The following is a 17699-nucleotide window of genomic DNA, read 5'->3' on the forward strand; positions in this document are numbered from 1 at the left end:
ACTTAGGTTTGAGCTTGTCTTTCTTCTTCTCCGGTAGGCGTAGAACGAGTTCGCCAATATTATAAGTTTTGGCCCGCACTTCTCTGCTTTGCTACCGTCGAGCCTGCTGCTGATAGAATGCGGAATGGGCTTTTGCAACGTCGCGCTCCTCCTCCAGGGCATCTAAGTTATCCTGCCGATCCAACTCGGCTTCCTTCTCTTCGTACAAGCGCACACGAGGTGAATCATGTATTATGTCACAAGGTAGTACTGCCTCTGCGCCGTGCACCATAAAAATGGAGTATATCCGGTGGTGCGATTCGGCGTGGTCCGCAGCCCCCAGAGTACGGAGTCGAGCTCCTCGACCCAGTGTGTGTCTGATTCTGTCAAGGATCACACTAGTCTGGGTTTGATGCCGCTCATGATGAGACCGTTTGCACATTCGACCTGGCCGTTTGTTTGGGGATGGTAGATGGAGGCGTAATCGAGCTTAATGCCCATGTTGCCGCACCAAGTTTTCACTTCATCGGCTGTGAAGTTTGAGCCATTATCAGTGATGATGCTGTGGGGGACGCCGTATCGGTGTACAACCCCAGATATGAAGTCTATCACTGGTCCGGATTCGGCCGTTTTGACTGGTTTAGCTTCTATCCATTTGGTGAACTTGTCCACCATGACCAATAAGTATTTTTTCTTATGGCTTCCCCCTTTAAGGGGTCCGACCATATCCAGCCCCCAGACCGCGAAGGGCCAAGTAATGGGAATTGGTTGGAGTGTGGTAGGGGGCATATGACTTTGATTGGCAAAGAGCTGGCAACCGACGTACTGTTGGACAATGTCATGTGCGTCTGCTCGGGCTGTTGGCCAATAAAAGCCTATACGAAAGGCCTTGCTGACAAGCGCCCGAGCTGCGGCGTGGTGCCCGCCGAGTCCGGCATGGATTTCAGCCAATAGCTACCGCCCTTCCTCTTCGGAGATGCATCTTTGGAGCACTCCGGTAGCGCTCTTCTTATAGAGTTCTCCCTCATGTACTTTGTAGGCCTTGGAACGCCGCATAATACAACGTGCGTCACTTTGGTCCTCGGGGAGCTCCTGCCTATTTAGGTAGGCCAAGAAAGGCTCAGTCCACGGGGCGATTACAGCCATGATTTCGTGGGCCGAAGGTGTTATTTCGGTGGCGGAGCCTCCGATTATGTCTGATGGTTCGAAATCTGTGGGTGTGTTCGGATCCGTGCTAGTGTTGCCGGACTCCCCTTCCCATACCACGGATGGCTTGAACAGCCTTTCCAGGAATATGTTAGGTGGGACAGGGTCGCGTTTAGCACCGATGCGGGCGAGGATATCCGCTGCTTGATTGTTTTCTCGAGCCAAATGGTGGAATACGAGCCCCTCGAACCGAGCTGACATTTTGAGGACGGCATTACGGTAGGCTGCCATTTTCAGATCCTTGGCCTCAAAGTCTCCGTTTATTGTGATATTGTGAGGTTTGAATCCCCACGCACCTCCAGGAGTTGAATGCCCATAGAGACTGCCATCCAAAGACCGTGCAACAGAGCCTCGTATTTGGCTGCATTGTTGGAGTCTGTGTATAGTATTTGGAGTACGTATTGGACCGTGTCTCCGGTGGGAGACGTCAGTACTACACCTGCTCCCAATCCGGCCAGCATTTTAGAGCCGTCGAAGTGCATGATCCAGTTAGAGTACGCGCCGTACTCTTTAGGGAGTTCGGCTTCTGTCCATTCGGTGACAAAGTCAGCCAGTACTTGCAACTTGATGGCCCGCCGTGGTTTGTATGTTATGTCGAACGGAAGGAGCTCAATGGCCCATTTAGCGATCCGGCCCATAGCGTCGCGGTTATTTATTATGTCGTTGAGTGGTACTTCGGAGGCCACCGTAATCGAACACTCTTGAAAGTAGTGTCATAGCTTCCGAGATGGCATGATGACCGTGTATGCTATCTTTTGATAGTGTGGGTATCGGGATTTGCATGGGGTGAGGACCGTGGGTACGTAATATACCGGCTTTTGGAGCGGGAATTTGTATCCGACAGCCTCTCGTTTGACGACGAGCACTTCGCTTACAACTTGATGTGTTGCAGCTATGTACAATAGCATGGGTTCGCCAGTATTTGGCGCTGTTAGGACTAGATTACTAGCCAATAAGGTCTTTATTTCGTCCAGTCCGGCCGCGGCTGCATCAGTCCACACGAAGTTTTCGGTGCGCCGAAGAAGGCGGTAAAGAGGTAATGCCTTTTCTCCTAACCAGGAGATAAAGCGGCTTAGGGCAGCCACGCATCCAGCTAGTTTCTGGATATGCTTGAGGTCTGTTGGGATAGCCAACTGCGACATAGCTCAGATTTTTGCTGGATTCGCTTTAATTTCTCTATTGGAAACAATGAAGCCGAGCAGCTTCCCAGAGGGCACGCCGAAAACACATTTTTCCGGGTTTAGCTTGATGTCGTATGTTCGGAAGTTATCAAACATAAGCCTCAAGTCATCTATTGGGGTTTCGACGTGTCTTGTTTTTATGACCATGTCGTCCACATATGCCTCCACTGTCTTGCCGATTTCTTTTTCAGGCATGTTTGAATCATGTGTTGATAGGGATGCTCCGGCATTTTTAATCCCGAAAGGCATAGTGTTGAAGCAGAAAGGACCATATGGCGTTATGAAAGCCGTTGCAGCTTGGTCGGACTCTGCCATCTTTATTTGATGGTATCCAGAGTATGTGTCAAGAAAACACAGTGAGTCGTGTCCTGCGGTGGCGTCGATGATTTGGTCGATGCGAGGGAGGGGGAAGGGATCCTTGGGGTAAGCCTTGTTGAGGTCTTTGAAGTCGACGCATAGGCACCAAGATTTGTCCTTCTTTTGTACCATTACCAGATTTGCCAGCCAATCCGGATGCTTGATATCTTTGATGAATCCGGCCTCGAGTAACTTGGCTAGCTCTTCCCTCATGGCTTGTCGTTTGGGCTGTGAGAATCGCCTAAGAGTCTGTTTGACAGGCTTGTATCCTTTCAGTATGTTGAGGCTGTGTTCGGCCAGTCTGCGTGGGATGCCCGGCATGTCCGAAGGGTGCCAGGCAAAAATGTCCCAATTTTCGCGTAGGAAGTCTCGTAGTGCGGCGTCCATTGTGGGGCTCAGCTGTGTCCCGATGGAAGCTGTGTTCATGGGATCCGTTGGATGCACCTAGAATTTGACTATCTCGTCTGCGGGTTTAAATGAGGTGGACTTGGGTCGCTTGTCGAGTATCACGTCGTCCCTATCTATGGTGGCACGCAGCGTTGTTAGTTCTTCGGCTGCTAGAGCTTCGAATAATGCTTCCAGGGCTAGTGCTGCGGTTTTGTTTTCGGCGCAAAGTGCGACGTCCGGATCACTGGCTAGAGTGATGATTCCATTGGGTCCGGGCATTTTAAGCTTCATGTACCCGTAATGGGGTATAGCTTGAAAGCTTGTGAACACGTCCTGCCCTAAAAGGGCGTGGTATCCGCGGCTAAAAGGAGCCACTTGGAATGTGATTTCTTCGGACCTGTATTTTCTGGAGTGCCGAATACCACATCGAGTGTGATTTTTCCCGCACACCGTGCTTCCCGACTAGGGATGATTCCCCTGAAGGTTGTGCTGCTTTGCTCAATGCGGCTTTTATCAATTTCCATCTTGTTGAGTGTTTCTTAGTAGATCAAGTTTACTCCGCTTCCGCTGTCCATGAGTACTTTAGTGAGCCGAAAGCCGTCCACGATTGGGCTAAGGACCAAAGCGGCTGGTGCCCGGACTGTCTGGAATTGAGGCTCGTCACTGGCACTAAAAGTTATAGCAGTGTCGTTCCACAGGTTTATTTTTGCCACGTCGCGGATTTCAGTGAAATTTCGATGAGCTCGCTTGCGCCTATTTTTTGAAGTGAAAGTCTCGAAGACTGTTAGTACCATATTGTTTTCTTTGGCGGGATGTTGTTCTGCTTTATGGTTACAAGAAGGTCCTCGCCACTTTTTGCTACCTGTCAGAGTATCCAACATGTTCTAAGGCTATGTGTTGGTGTAGCATCCGGCGTGCTGTGGAGTTTACATGGCCCATTGAGCCATTCTTCCAATACGGTTCCATGTCCTGGGGTGGGCTTTGGTTTCTTGGGGATTGGATCAGCTGTCTTATGAGAATTCACCTGTTTAGCTCGGACAAAGGTTTTGGTGAGATCCGGACTATCCCAAAATTTTGTTTGGGTTTTCCAGGTGCTTTCCATTGCACAGTACTTCTGTACTATGGCTGCTAAGTCAGCAAAGTGCACTATGTCACGGCAGCTTATAGCATTAAGGATCCCTTTGTTCGTGAAAGTTTTACAGAAAAGTGAGATTGCGTCTTCCTCACGACAGTCCGTGACCTTGTTTAGCACAAGGAGTAATCTGGCCCAGTAGCGATGTACTGTCTCCTGGGGCTCTTGTCTGATATGGGAGAGACAGTTTAAGTCCGGGTGGGTGGGTGTAGCTGAATCTGGATTCTGATCCGATCTAACGCCCGGGGGCAAAGGAGCTTCCGGGCTTGACAGCTCGGGATCCGGGGCGCTGCCTGATTTTTCCGGCCCGATACCCGACTCTAACTCCAGGGTCTGGGTTGTGTCCTCCCGTGAGGGGGAATCCGGCTCAGAGAGCTCGGTAATCCGGACATAATTCGTCCTCAAAACAGAGGGATAATCCGTATGCGGCTCCTCCACTACCGCTATCTCGTGGATGACCAGTGGGGATTTAATATCCCTTTGGTCGGGTTTAAGCCCAATCCGGTCATAGTCTGTGGCGACTCCCAAAGCGACGGTGCGATCCAAGAGCTCATTAAGGGAGGAGAGCTCCTTTGGATTCATCTGTTCGGCGAGTTCCAAATTGACGTGGAGGCTATTCGTGATGACCCAAGAGGTCATCGTCGGCGCGGTAGCCGATTGGGCGACCATGACGAAGCCGCCTAGTCGGAGAGTTTAGCCTACAGCCAGCGCTCCCCAGAGGTGATGTTGTCCTTGACAACGAGACAAGCCATCGGACCTTGCAGTGACGACACAGAGGAACTCTCAATTAAAGCACCAATGTCGGTGTCGAAACCAGCGGATCTCGGGAGGGGGTCCCGATCTGTGCGTCTAAGGCTAATGGTAACAGGAGGTAAGGGACATGATCTTTTACCCAGGTTCGGGCCCTCTCGATGGAGGTAAAACCCTACTTCCTGCTTGATTGATATTGATGATATGGGTATTACAAGAGTTGATCTACCACGAGTTAATCTACCACGAGATCGTAGAGGCTAAACCCTAGAAGGTAGCCTATGATGATTATGATTGTGTCTCTAAGGACTAAACTCTCCAGTTTATATAATATCCGGATCGCCAAGCTTGACTTCCACGCAAAGGAGAGTCCCATCCGGACACGGGACGAAGTCTTGAGTCTTGTATCTTCACGGTCCAATAGTCCGGCAAAAGTATATAGTCCGGCTGTCCGGCTACCTCTTAATCCAGGACTCCCTCAACCTTCCCCGCGGCCTCCTTCCGCCTGATCGCTGCGGCCGGGTTCTTGGGCTTCTTCGGCGCGCTGCCGAATAGGGCGGTGCCCTGTTTCCACTTGCGCTTGCCGCCTCGAGCAGACGGCCCGGCACAGGGGCCTGCGCTGGTGTTAGCAGTGCTCCGGGCAGGGCGCGGCCCGTCTTCGTCGTTGTCGTCGTCGGGCCAGGTCTCCACGCCGCCCACTTCTTTAGAGCCTCCTGCTCCGTCGCTGCCGCCTACGGTGTCGTCCTCCAAGGCGGCCGCCCCCAAGTCAGAGTCGTCCTCGTCACTCACCTCCCGGTCCGGCTGGTAGTCACCACCCGGCCCCACGATGGTGGCCATCACCGCAGACATATAAATCTGCGCTCCAGAGAAGGAACCACTTCATATCAAGATCAAGACTAAAGCAAGAACTAAAAAAGTAGAAGATAAAAACTTACGGCAGGCAGCGGGTCGTCACGGGAGTACGGCCGCTTCCCGAACCGCCAGGATCCCTCCAACACCTTGAGGTCGCAGATCTCGTTCACCATCCTCGCCACCTCGGCAGTCGTCATCTCCTTCGTGCACATCCTGCACGGGTCCCGGCGCCCGCTCATCCGACAGATCAGATGAGGGCTGCCTTGGAATGGGAGAACCCGGTGCTCGACGAAGGCGATCAGCAGGTCGGACGCCAGGAGGCCCTCCGAATCCGTCAGCACCCGGAGCCGGCCGATGGCGGCGACCGTGTCAGCCTAGATGGGCTTAGGCTTGTAGCCCCAGTTGGGCCAAAGCCCAACAGGTGGGCCGGCCTTGTAGGCCGGCAGGTTGAGGAAGTCGACAGCCGGGTCGACGTTCTCCACGTAGAAGTAAGATTGTTGCCATAGTTTCACTGACTGTGACAACTTGATGACAGGGAAAGCATTTTTCTTCGACGGCCGGCGCACGGCGACGTAGGCCCCGCACTCGGCCACCGTCTCCTTGGTGGAGGTCCCCAGCTTGCTGTAGAAGAAGGAGGCCCAAACCTCGATGGTGGGGACGAGGCCGAGGTAGCCCTCGCACGCCGCGACGAAGGCGGATAGCAGCATCACGGTCTTGGGCGTCATGTGGTGCGGCTGGATGTGGTTGAAATCCATGAACGAGCGGAGAAACCCGCTCACTGGGAGGCCGAAGCCGCAGAAGAAATGCGAGCGGAAGACGACCCGCTCGTCCCCCTGCGGCGCCGACAAGATCTCCTCCTATGGCGGCACCCGCACCTTGATGAACGCCGCGTTGGGCATCCGGCGTGTGGCCCGGGGGAAGGAGAGGCGATCCTCAATCACCATCGAACCGTCCCAATCTCCACCCTTCTCACGCACCATGGCTTCAAGTGGAGCTGCGTGGGGAGGAGGAGCTCAACAGCGGCGAACTATGGCGGTGCTACAGCAAGCACTAACAGCAGCAGCGGCGGCAAAGAGAGACAAAGGAGGAGGAGAGTGTGGGGAGGAGGGCGCGCGTGCTCCGCCGCTCCCCTGCCTCCCCCTACTTATAGCCCTCGGGCTGCAAAGCCGAGGGGGCGGGACGTGGGATCGTGGGATTAACTGCGCCCACGACCCCATGACCCACCGATTATCATGCAGAGTTACTCCGCAGTAACTCTTGCGGGAATCGCAACCGCCCGCCTTGGCCACAGCGGATCCGCACACGTGCCGAGGCCCGGTAGTGGCAGGCCCAGCCCACTGTCACATCCCATCATGAGCGTGGGGTGGCAGGCTAGCCAGGCTGACGTGCGCCGCGTGGCGTGCTCGTGGCGGGCGGCTGGCCTGGGGAAGCTTAGCAGGCACGCCACCTGTTTCGCGCCTGGATGTTCGAAATTGGCGGACAAGCCTGCCTTGTCAAATCGACTCCGGCAGTCGGCACGTCGCAAGGCGGATCAAGCATTTGTAAAGAACGTGGTGAGAGGGGAAGCTGCTGAGACTTCATGGCCCGTCGACCCCGACGCCTCACCAGCTTCGGGGACTACTGTCGGAGTAATGGGCCACGAGTAGCCTCACCCGAGTCCCTGAGCCTTTCAAGACTTGGGCCAGTTTCACCCTGTGAGAGCCCAGAATGAAGCACCGCCTTCTGGTAGCTAGCAGGCACAATGGCTAGCTGCCCGAAGACGGCCAAGCACCAGCAGACGGCACCAAGACTGGCCGGCTCCTAGAAGACGACCTCCGGAGAGGCCGGCTTCTAGCAGGCTGCCACCTAGCACCCTCAGAGTCTGCACCCCTCATCAAGAGGACAAGACAGGATGAGGCTACAGTGTAGTCCCTCACCCCTGAATCCCGGATTTAGCATGGCCACAGTGCCCCGTACAGGCAAAGATCTCCGCACGGCGTGGCACTGTTGCCACTCCCCCCTTGACGTCACTCCTGACAGGTGGAGCCCTGTTCCCACGATGGCATGTCGGTACGGCCCACAGGCGGCAGGCCTTACCAGGCAGTGAGAGCCCGGAAGACGGCGGAGGCCGAACCAGCCAGACCTAAGGGAGGCCGGCCTCCAGCAGGTGGCCAGTTCCTCCCTCGAGGCCTGTGCGCCATTAACCAGATAAGACATGGTATGGCTACACTAATCTCCCGCTAGGCGGCGGGACTGTATCCATGCTCCACTGACCAAGCCTGCGTCATTAGCAACACGACTACAGTGATCAGCCACCAACCAGACCCGCTAGCGGCGGGGACTGCCTGTCGGCTTCGTACCAGACCAGTCGGCGGGGCCCACCAGGCGGCGGGCCCCAGCAACCGCCGGAGAAGCCGGCGACCAGAGACACTGACAGCCGGGTCCAGCACCTAGCCATATTACCATTGTACCTCTGGGGGGTAGGCCTATATAAACCCCCCAGGGCACCCGTGCAAAGGGTTCCCACCCTGATAGAACTAGCCACCACCCTAGAGGAGGAGAGAGCTAGCCCAGCCTCCTGCTACCTCGGGCATATAGCTCGAGGAGCACCATTGTATCCACTTGAGCCTTGGTGATCATGCAGAGACCCCGCAGAGCAGGAGTAGGGGCGTTATCTCCTAGGAGAGCCCCGAACCTAGGTAAAGTGCGCCGGCGTTTGTGTCTACGCCTCATCCCGCTTCCAGGCACCGGTGACGTTCTACTCGCTCCCACCATGATAAGCCATCCTTTGGCATATGTCGCACCCAACCCCGATAGTTGTCAAGAAAGAAGTTGGCGCAACTGCTTCAACCAAGCCTGGCATTAAGAAGAAGGCACCTGCCAAGAGAATCCCAATGTCAAAAGCCAGAGCCTCAACTCAGGAAAAAATGGAGTTCACCATTGAACCAAGAGAAGAGCAGGCTTCTGGGGGCAAGAAAAGGAAAGAAAGGGTCAAGAAGACCATGGCCAGAGTTATTGGAAGGCCATCTACGGTCGGGGAATCTGATGACACTACAAAAAAATACACTTTTGTGATGATACGTGTTTGTCATAGTAGGTCACATTTTCTGTCATGCATGTACATCCATGACGATTTTATGACAGAATCAAGATAGTCATACCTGTGTTGTCGTAGAAGTGTTCCATGACATTACCAAAATTATCATCACAGAAGTGTCCACTTCCATGACGATAAATCGCGCGTCATAGAAGTGCTTTCGTGAAGGGTAACCGACACGTGGCAGCCACCGTAACGGCTCGCCGTTAAGCTATCGGGTCTGGTTTTGGATCCGATAACCCGTTAACAGCCCCAACCAATGGGGATTTTCCACTTGTAAAATCATCATTGGCTGGAGGAAACACGTGTCGGCACACCGTTGGGACAGATATCATCCACTCATTGGACCAAAGGCGCCTATGATATGTCAACACATGGCACGACCCAACAGAGGCCCATTCCTATGAAAAGGCTGGCCCATTTGACTTGGTCAAAAGATGGCAGGCCGGCCCATGAAAAGCCTGTTAACGGCCTCTTCGCATATAGCCCATTTACAGCCCGCTAACCCAGGGCCCATTATGACCTATACAAATCAGGCCCAGTAGTGCCATCTGGGCCGTCCAATATGATTTCAGCCCGTTGTAACTTCTGGCCCATGTATGGCCCATGACGTCTTTCGGCCCATATGAGGCCCTTTGTAACTCTTGGCCTATTAATGGCCCGTGGTGAAACTGGCCCATAATGAATGGTGTATCACTTTATACCCATTAATGGCCCATTATTCCATTGGACCGTTTCCAGCCCATGTAACTTTCGGCCTTCTCAGGGCGCATTTATTCTTGGGCTCATTTCGAGCATTCGGTTACTTACGGCCCGTTAATGTAATTTTCTACTTGTGGGCCAAATTCATCCTGTGGTTACAGTCGGCTCGTTTGTGGCCCGTTAATACGTTGGGCCGTTTTCATAGCGTCATCAAATACGGCCGATGAACGGGCGATTCCAACTTTAGCCCGTTTACGACCATAATGCGGTCTGTTATTGGCCCATGTTTGGCCAATCGATTGTATGGCCTGTAGAAGGCCCGTTGATGATACAGCCCGTAGAAGGCTCATTGTGTCTACGGCCCGTAGAAGGCCCATTGTTTCTACGCCCCATAGAAGGCCCATTGTTTCTATGACCCGTAGAAGGCCCATTGTTTCTATGGCGCGTAGGAGGCCCAGTGTCACTACAGTAAATATGTAGCACATGGTTATTGTGGCCTAGTTTTAAAAAATAGGTTATATTGCGACCACTAGCAAACCGCGGAAAAAGAACTGCACTGACTACAAGCAAACAAATAAACAAGACAACAAGGAAATAAATAAGCAAGAAACTTACGCTAGGCTATCACGGCTATTACACATATTACATCCACTTTGCATCAAAGTTCACCACCAGTGCAAATATAGGGAACAAAGCAGCATATTATATACACTGGTAGCACTACAAAAAAAAGACACATCCGTGACATTTTGGGCCGAACGAATTTTTTTTCTGTCATACATATGACACTTCTATGACGATAATTGTGAAAAAACCCGGTATCATCATAGATGTGGTGGGCTCCTACTTCTATGACAAAAAATCATGACAGAAAATGAGCTTTTCATCCTGGGCGGGCCGGAGACGCAGCTGCATGACATTCTTTGGGCTGTGCATGACGGAAAAAACCATGGTAGAAGCGAGGGCGAGGAAAATTTCGGGGAGTTCCCTGTTACGGTGGGTGGTCGGGAGCCGAGCGATGCGCGTTTCTCTTGTACACATACGTGCGTGTGTGCGAGGCGTTGGCTCTAACTTAACCCGAGCGAGGCGTTGGGCTCTAACTGAACCCGAGCAGTTGCACTGCAGGCTACGCGTTACTGAACCCGAGCGATCGATCGATGGCTGTTAACTGAACCCGATCGAGTGATTCCTTCGCTACAGCTGCTAACTGAAGCCAATCGATGCTGCCTTTCTGGATGAACAGTGAGCGTTGCGGGGGGGGGGGGGGTTGGATGAACAGTGAGCGGTGGGGGTGGATGAACAGGACCCCATTGTGTTGCCTCGATCAAGCCGGTTGGGGCTAGATGAACATGACCCCGTGGAGGGCTGGATGAATAGGACGACCCCGTGGAGGGCTGGATGAACAATAGACGGTGGAGGGGTGCCCGTGGAGGGGTGGTTGAACAGTAGCCAGTGGAGTAGCGCGCGGTGGAGGTTGGATGAACAGGACCCGTGGAGGCTGGAGGAGGTCGACGGTGGAGACGAACAGTATCCCGTGGAGTCTTGTTTTGCGGTACGCCACACCCCTCCCGATGAACAGGACCCCCGTTTTGACCGTAGCGCTCCAACACAAGTTCATTTTGTCCATTTTGCGGTACGCCACACCCCTCCCGATCAACAGGACCCCCGTTTCGACCGTAGCATTCCAACCCAAGTCCGTTTCATCCGTTTTGCGGTACGCCACACCCCTCCCGATTAACAAGACCCCTGTTTCGACCGTAGGAGGTCCATTTCCTCTATTTTGTGGTACGCCAGACCCCCTCCCGATGAACAGGATCCCGTTTCGAACATGGCCGGTCGAACACAAGGCCGTTTCCTCCGTTCTGTGGTACGCCAGGCCTCGTTTCCATCGCCTGTTCCGTCCAAGCCCTCCCGATGAACACGATGATGCATTCTGTTCTGACGAAGCCGGTTGGCTCCCCATGAACATGACGATGACGCTGTTTCTCCGTTCCGACCCAGCCATGTACACGAGCCCTGGCCGTACGTATGCGCGAGTTGGCGTTCGAGACCCCGCCCATATGTAAACATACGTGGCCGTATTTTCTTTCTTGGACACTGGCCACTGTACGTATGTGTACATGCTACGTGAGCGCCTCTATTACGACACGTACGCGCCTCTACTACGACACATGCGCGCCTCTACTACAACACGTGCGTGCCTCTACATCGACCAGTATATATGTATGTACACGTTCGCGACCAGAATGACAACGCTACGTACGCTTCGACCAGGTGGGTCCCGACTGTCAGGCACTTCCTTGCGTGCGAATATGTAGCTAGTGGGTTCCATCAGTCAGGGGGCGAATCGTTTTTTTTGCCCGGATGCACTTCCTTGCATACGAAGATGTAGCTGGTGGGTCCCAGTAGTCAGGGGGGCGAATCGTTTTTTTTGCCCGGACGCACTTCCTTGGGTGCGAAGGTGTAGCAGGTGGGTCCCAGCAGTCAGGGGGAAATGTTTTTTCGCAAAATACGGTGGCCCGTCCGGTGGGTCCCTGCTGTCAGGTGGATGAATCGTTACTTTCCGCGTAATAAGGAGGCACTTCCTTGCTGCGGCCGTGGACCCAGCTGTCAGCCTCTCCACGTACAGTCCATGTCCAATGGAAGTCGTTCCTTGACCACATTGACCACGCTCCGCTGAGAGCACCAGGGCAGTGGATGACGGAGAGGCTAGGAAGGGGACGACGTGGAGCCGGGGAAGACATGGCAGTGGATGCCCACGCGTAGAGGAGTTTGAGGGTTCACTCGTTCGGCTGCGGTGTGAGGCTGCCGTCGCCACAGAATAACAATGGGTGTGGGTGAGTAGAGGGATGGCCTGGCCAGCGGTGGGAGTAGTAGGGGGCGGTGAGGCCTCCGTGGCATCACAGCCGGCCACGGGCGGTAGGAGCATGCGGCACGACCGGCGCTGCTTTGGGCGGTGATACGTCTCCAACGTATCTATAATTTTTGATTGCTCCATGCTACTTTATCTACTGTTTTGGACTATATTGGGCTTTATTTTCCACTTTTATATTACTTTTGGGACTAACCTATTAACCGAAGGCCCAGCCCAGAATTGCTGTTTTTTTGCCTATTTCAGTGTTTCGAAGAAATGGAATATCAAACGGAGTCCAAACGGAATGAAACCTTCGGGAACGTGATTTTCCAACCGAACGTGATCCAGGAGACTTGGACCCTACTCCAAGCAGTGCCAGAGGCGGTCACGAGGGTGGAGGGCTCGCCCCCCTAGGCGTGCCCCCTACCTCATTGGCCCCCTGACGCTCCACCGACGTACTCCTTCCTCCTATATATACCTATGTATTCCCGAACGATCAGAACAGGAGCCAAAAACCTAATTCCACTGCCGCAACCTTTTGTATCCACGAGATCCCATCTTGGAGCCTGTTCCGGAGCTCCGTCGGAGGGGTATCCACCACAGAGGGCTTCTACATCATCACCATAGCCCCTCCAATGAAGTGTGAGTAGTTTACTTCAGACCTTCGGGTCCATAGCTAGTAGCTAGATGGCTTCTTCTCTCTTTTTGGATCCCAATACAATGTTCTCTCCCTCTCTCGTGGAGATATATTCGATGTAATCTTCTTTTTGCGGTGTGTTTGTTGAGACCGATAAATTGTGGGTTTATGATCCAGTATTATCTATGGAAAATTTTTGATTCTTCTCTGAATTCTTTTATGTATGATTGAGTTATCTTTGCAAGTCTCTTCGAATTATCCTTTTTGGTTTGGCCAACTAGATTGGTAGTTCTTGCAATGGGATAAGTGCTTAGCTTTGGGTTCAATCTTGCGGTGTCCTTACCCAGTGACAGAAAGGGTTGCCAGGCACGTATTGTATTGTTGCCATTGAGGATAACAAGATGTGGTTTTTATCATATTGCATGAATTTATCCCTCTACATCATGTCATCTTGCTTAAGGCGTTACTCTGTTTTTAACTTAATACTCTAAATGCATGCTGGATAGCGGTCGATGAGTGGAGTAATAGTAGTAGATGCAGAATCGTTTCGATCTACTTGTTTTGGACGTGATGCCTATATACATGATCATTGCCTAGATATACTCATAACTATGTTCAATTTTGTCAATTGCTCAACAGTAATATTTTTCACCCACCGTAGAATACTTATGCTCTTGAGAGAAGCCACTAGTGAAACCTATGGCCCCTGGGTCTATTCTCATCATATCAATCTCTATCACTTTATACTTGCTTTGCTTTTACTTTGCCTTTTACCTTTTACTTTGCATCTATCTATCAAAAATACCAAAAATATTATCTATCAGATCTCACTATCGTAAGTGACCGTGAAGGGATTGACAACCCCTAATCACGTTGGTTGCGAGTTGCTATCATTTTGTGTAGGTACGAGGGACTTGTGCGTGGTCTCCTACTGGATTGATACCTTGGTTTTCAAAAACTATGGGAAATACTTACGCTACTTTGTTGCATCATCCTCTCCTCTTCGGGGAAATCCAACGCAGTGCTCAAGAGGTAGCAAGAAGAATTTCTGGCGCCGTTGCCTGGGAGGCTCACGCAAGCAAGTCAACCATACCAAGTACCCATCGCAATCCCTATCTCCCGCATCACATTATTTGCCATTTGCCTCTCATTTTCCTCTCCCCCACTTCACCCTTGCCATTTTATTTGCCCTCTCTTTCCCAATCTCCTCCTCTCTTTTCCGTTTGCCTTTTTCCTGTTGCCTTTCTGTTTGCTTGTGTGTTGGATTACTTGTTGCCATGGCGCAAGATAATACCAAATTGTGTGATTTCTTGAATACCAATAACAATGATTTCCTTAGTACTCCGATTGCTCCTCTTAATAATGATGAGTCTTGTGAAATCAATACCTCTTTGCTGAATCTTGTTATGAAAGATCAATTCTCCGGCCTTCCTAGTGAAGATGCCGCTACTAATCTAAACAATTTTGTTGATTTATGTGATATGCAAAAGAAGAAAGATACGGATAACAATATTGTCAAATTGAAGTTATTTCTGTTTTCACTTAGAGATCGTGCTAAAGTTTGGTTTTCATCTTTGCCTAAAAATAGTATTGATTCTTGGGACAAGTGCAAAGATGCTTTTATCTCTAAGTATTTTCCTCCCGCTAAGATTATCACTCTTAGGAATGACATCATGAATTTTAAACAACTCGATCATGAGCATGTTGCCCAATCTTGGGAAAGAATGAAATTAATGCTTCGCAATTGCCCTACTCATGGTTTGAATTTATGGATGATTATACAAAAATTTTATGCCGGATTGAATTTTGCTTCTAGAAATCTTTTAGATTCGACCACGGGAGGCACTTTTATGGAAATTACGTTAGGAGATGCTACCAAATTGCTTGGTAATATTATGGCTAATTATTCTCAATGGCACACTGAAAGATCTTCTAGTAAAAAAGTGCATGCTATAAAAGAAATCAATGTTTTGAGTGAAAAGATGGATGAACTTATGAAGATATTTGCTCCTAAAAATACTCCTCTTGATCCCAACGATATGCCTTTATCTACTTTGCTTGAGAATAATAATGAATCTATGGATGTGAAGTTTGTTGGTAGGAATAGTTTTGGAAACAACGCTTATAGAGGGAATTTTAATCCTAGGCCTTATCCTAGTAATCCTTCTAATAATTATGGAAATTCCTACAACAACTATTATGGAAATTTTAATAAGATGCCCTCTGAATTTGAGAGTAGTGTTAAAGAGTTTATGAATTCACAAAAGAATTTTAATGCTTTGCTTGAAGAGAAATTGCTTAAAGTTGATGATTTGGCTAGGAACGTTGATAGAATTTCTCTTGAAATTGATTCTTTAAAGCTTCTATCTATTCCTCCTAAACATGATATCAATGAGTCTCTCAAAGCCATGAGAATTTCCATTGATAAGTGCAAGGAAAGAACCGCTAGGATGCATGCTTCCAAAGATGCCTTTATTAAAGCGTGTTCTTCCAATTCCTATGAAAATCAAGATGAAGATCTAAAAGTTATTGATGTGTCCCCCATAAAATCTTTGTTTTGCAATATGAATCTTGATGAATCGGAATATGATCTTCCTTTACCTAGAAGGCGTTTTAAGAATTCGGAGTTTCTAGATCTTGATGATGAATTTGATGATAGTGGGATTGAAATAAATAAAACCCGTGATGTTGCTAAACCCACTATTTTGGGTCTCATGGAATTTAATTATCAAAATTGCTCTTTGATTGGTTGTATTTCCTTGTTGCAATCCGTGCTAGATTCTCCTCATGCTTATAGTCAAAATAAGGCCTTTACCGAACACGTTGTTGATGCTTTGATGCAATCTTATGAAGAAAAACTTGACTTAAAAGTTTCTATGCCTAGAAAACTCTATGAGAAGTGGGAACCTACTATCAAAATTGAAATTAAAGATTTTGAGTTTCATGCTTTGTGTGATTTGGGTGCTAGTGTCTGTACTATTCCCAAAACTTTATGTGATTTGCTAGATTTACGTGATTTTGATGATTGCTCTCTAAACTTGCATGTTGCGCATTCCACTATTAAAAAGCCTATGGGAAGAATTAATGATGTTCTTATTTTTGCAAATAGGAATTATGTGCCCGTAGATTTTATCGTTCTTGATATAGATTGCAATCCTTCATGTCCTATTATTCTTGGTAGACCTTTCCTTAGAACGATTGGTGCAATTATTGATATGAAGGAAGGGAATATTTGATTCCAATTTCCCTTAAAGAAGGGCATGGAACACTTCCCTAGAAATAAAATAAAATTACCATATGAATCTATCATGAGAGCCACTTATGGATTGCCTACCAAAGATGGCAATACCTAGATCTATCCTTGCTTTTATGCCTAGCTAGGGGCGTTAAACGATAGCGCTTGTTGGGAGGCAACCCAATTTTATTCGGTGTTTTTTGTTTTTACTTCTGTTTAGGAATAAATAATCCATCTAGCCTCTGTTTGGATGTGGTTTTATCTTTTAATTAGTGTTTGTGCCAAGTAGAACCTATAGGATAATCTACGATGATAGTTGATTTGATTCTGCTGAAAAACAGAAACTTTGCACACACGAATATAGTTATGTTAAATCACAGGAACGTGCTTTTGCGTTGATTCTTTTTCTGCTGTTCAATAAACAAATTGTCCAGGACTTCCTATTTTGGTATAATTTTTAGAGTTCCAGAAGTTTGCGCTAGTTACAGATTGCTACAGACTATTCTGTTTTTGACAGATTCTGTTTTTCGTGTGTTGTTTGCTTATTTTGATGAATCTATGGCTAGTAAAATAGTTTATAATCCATAGAGAAGTTGGAATACAGTAGGTTTAACACACATATAAATAAAGAATGAGTTCATTGCAGTACCTTGAAGTAGTCTTTTGTTTTCTTTCTCTAACGGAGCTCACGAGATTTCTGTTGAGTTTTGTGTTGTGAAGTTTACAAGTTTTGGGTGAATTCTTTTGATGGATTATGGAACAAGGAGTGGCAAGAGACTAAGCTTGGGGATGCCCATGGCACCCCCAAGATAATCCAAGGACACCAAAAAGTCGAAGCTTGGGGATGCCCCGGAAGGCATCCCCTCTTTCGTCCACTTCCATCGGTAATTTACTTGGAGCTATATTTTTATTCACCACATGATATGTGTTTTGCTTGGAGCGTCTTGTATTATTTGCATCTTTGCTTGTTAGTTTCACAACCATCCTTGCTGTACACATCTTTTGAGAGAGCCATACATGATTTGGAATTTGTTAGAATACTCTATGTGCTTCACTTATATCTATTGAGCTTGATAGTTTTGCGCATAGTGCTTCACTTATACCTTTTGGGCATGATAATTTTTGCTCTAGTGCTTCACTTATATCTTTTAGATAATGGTGGTGGATTTGTTTTAAACAAACTATTGATCTCTCATGCTTCACTTAGATTATTTCGAGAATCGTTAATAGCATGGTAATTTGCTTAATGTTAATATACTTAGTGTTCAAGATATGTGGAACTTTCTTTTGAGTGAATTGAATACTAAGATAAGTTTGATGCTTGATAATTGTTTTGAGATATGGAGGTGAT

This window comes from Triticum aestivum, chromosome 7B (genome assembly GCF_018294505.1).
Source record: "Triticum aestivum cultivar Chinese Spring chromosome 7B, IWGSC CS RefSeq v2.1, whole genome shotgun sequence".
Lineage (NCBI taxonomy): Eukaryota > Viridiplantae > Streptophyta > Magnoliopsida > Poales > Poaceae > Triticum > Triticum aestivum.